The sequence below is a fragment of the Pyrus communis genome, chromosome 1, assembly GCF_963583255.1.
Source record: "Pyrus communis chromosome 1, drPyrComm1.1, whole genome shotgun sequence".
NCBI classification, from domain to species: domain Eukaryota; kingdom Viridiplantae; phylum Streptophyta; class Magnoliopsida; order Rosales; family Rosaceae; genus Pyrus; species Pyrus communis.
In genome coordinates this window covers 31,132,233-31,134,993 of record NC_084803.1, presented here as the reverse complement: position 1 = coordinate 31,134,993, position 2,761 = coordinate 31,132,233, and the positions used below count along the sequence as shown (strand labels likewise).

The following is a 2,761-nucleotide window of genomic DNA, read 5'->3' as shown; positions in this document are numbered from 1 at the left end:
GGTGTTTCTTTGATTTCAAAGTTTAAATTCAATTCTCTTTGTTTTGTACGTATGAGGAATGGAAGAGAAGAGTGCCTAAACATTCATACAATTCAAGTTTGAGTTGTTGGAATGTTTAGGTGTTTCTTTAATTTCAAAGTTATGAGGAAATAAACCCCCCTTTAGCTAGGGGGTGATTCGAAACTATGTTTATACTTGCATTACGAATTGATTACCTTTCGTTGGAATTTCATAAGTTTTGAATTCAATTTGTTTAACCGTTTGATTGATAACTTATTTATGAATGTTTATTAAGAATGCGCGCTTAATTTTCATGCATAAATATGACGCTAGAATATAAGTGAATTTCACCTAATCGTTATGAACTTATATTCACAAGTAGTGGAGGTTGCTTATAAACAATCGCGTTAAACGAATTCTTGGCATAAGTTTCATGCGTATTCCATAGTAACGAATGCCTCGTCAACACTTATAGTTTTCATAATGCTTAATGATCTTTGATTGTATCTTTATTGTGCTTTTCACGTAAAGGACTTTTGGAGAATGTGGTGAATTGCGTTGCGCTAACCCATCCAATTCATTAACTTAAGGAGAACTTGACGGTTAATTTAAGTGGACCTAATTAACCCGGGGCGTTGAGTTTCATAATTTATCGAAAGACCAACTGAGAATCAATCTTGTATGCAAGTGTAACATGTATGGAGATGAACCCCTTAGCTAGCATTCATCCATAAATTTCATATTTACATTCTATCTAGTTTATTAACTTGTTTCGTTATTTCAATTTTCGTAAAAACCTCAATCCCCCTTTTGCTTTAATGTTCATTTTAGTTAGAATTCAATTTAGTTTGTGTTTTTAAAGCATTTTGAGTTTTTGGTTTGTCTTAGTGTTTTAAACTTTAATTTTGCATTCTTTGAGTCTAGTTTAGTGTTTTAAACTTTATTTTACGTTTTTGAGTCAGTTTCCAAGAGATTTGCAATCCCTCCTAATCCCCGGTCCAGAACGATCCCTACTTATACATATACTACAATTGACAAAAAGAGGGTTTAATTTGTGTGCGTATAAATCACGCATCAAATTTTGGCGCCGTTGCCGGGGATCGAACCCGGGTCACCCGCGTGACAGGCGGGAATACTTACCACTATACTACAATTGACAAAAAGAGGGTTTAATTTGTGTGCGTATAAATCACGCATCAAATTTTGGCGCCGTTGCCGGGGATTAGAAAATTTGCTAATCCCTTGGATTGTTTGTTTCTGTATTGTCTTGTAGATTTAGTTTTTTTTTTTTATATGTGTTTTGTTTGTTAAAGAACAACATGGCACTTGATAATGCTTCTCTTTTGTCACAACTCACGGAAAGGGTGGAAACACCTTTACCGGAGGCACCTATTGCTCCTATGCCATCTAATACAGGTATGGTTGTTCCAAATTTCATTATTTTTAACCCCGTTCCAACAAGTATCCCTATTCCTTGCAGATTCATGACTTCCAAGGAAGAAGAAGGTGAAAAAGACATCTTGGAAGCCCTTCCAAAGGTGACAAGTAGGGAATGTCATGAATTCATCATAGAGGACGTTCTTGAAACCACAAAATCCAAAGAAGTTAAATTTGATGACATTGGACAAGTCATAGCCATCACTTGCAATCTGGCCAAGTCCAATATCCCTGAAACTTTCAAAGGAGTGGTGTTTGTCATTGAGTTCTTGTCAGACAAAACAAGTAAGTCATTTTTTTCAAATTCCATTACATTTTATACTAACTTGCTGTTTTTTTTTAATCAGGCACCTACACTAGAATTCAAACCAATGCCGGTTCACTTCAAGTATCACCTTCCATTCAAGGACCAATTCCATGCCGTTTGATTTTATTTATGTTAATAAAAAAATAAATAAAAAATAAATAAAAAATAAAAAAAAATAAAAAAAAAGATACTAAACATGGAGAAAGGTGGTGCTTCACAAAGGTTGTTTACGTGAAGCCCCACTACGAGGCGTCGAAGCAGAAGGCTTTGAAGCAGAAGGCTTTGAAGCAGAAGGCATCGGAGCGGAAGGCATCGGAGCGGAAGGCATCGGAGCGGAAGGCATTGGAGCGGAAGGCATCGGAGCTAGAGCATTCCAGGCCTCAATACTTGGCCAAACGCTGGATGATCCAGGAAAAAGGTGCCTCTGGAGGAAAGACGAAAACCTTTGACGGTCACTGTGAATCCGACCTTCAGACTCTTGCAGCTCATCAAGCTTCCTCTTCATGCCCGACGAATAGTTATTTGCAAGCACATGCAAACTTCTATTCTCGTACTTAAGCTGCTGGATCTCTTGCTTAAGACTTTCCACCTCTGCCATCAATGATTCCACCTGACAGGAGCGGGCAAGCAGGCGTTGGCCCATGTTGGACACAGAGCTCGCACACTGAACACTAAGTGCGAGGGACTCTTGAACGGCCAACTCATCGGACCGTCCTGACAGCAGCCTACTATCTTTTGGAGTGAGGAGGTTCCTAGCTACTATTGTAGCTGTTGTGGCGTCCTGCATCACGGAGTCTTCACCTGTAAGAAGACCGTTAGAAGATAAAAAAGAAGGGCGCCATACATTACCTTGACGGAGCGCAACCGGATCGCTGCTGAGACTCAAATCTAAGCTAAGGTTCGATGAGTTTGCCATTTTTTTTCAAAAGTGTTCAAAGAGAAGGGATGGAGTAAATTTTCAAAGGGCCGGAGACGATTTTCAAGAATGGGAGATCTTCAGAGTGTGTATATTGGCGG

The 2,761-nt window shown here is 38.9% G+C and overlaps 1 non-coding gene across 1 annotated transcript; it reads right to left on the bottom strand.

The window, feature by feature from the left end:
* Positions 1 to 1,085: 1,085 nt before the first annotated feature.
* TRNAD-GUC (transfer RNA aspartic acid (anticodon GUC)) lies at positions 1,086 to 1,158 on the bottom strand. Its single transcript has one exon. It is a non-coding gene; the product is annotated as a tRNA-Asp (tRNA).
* Between the last annotated feature and the right edge of the window lie 1,603 nt (positions 1,159 to 2,761).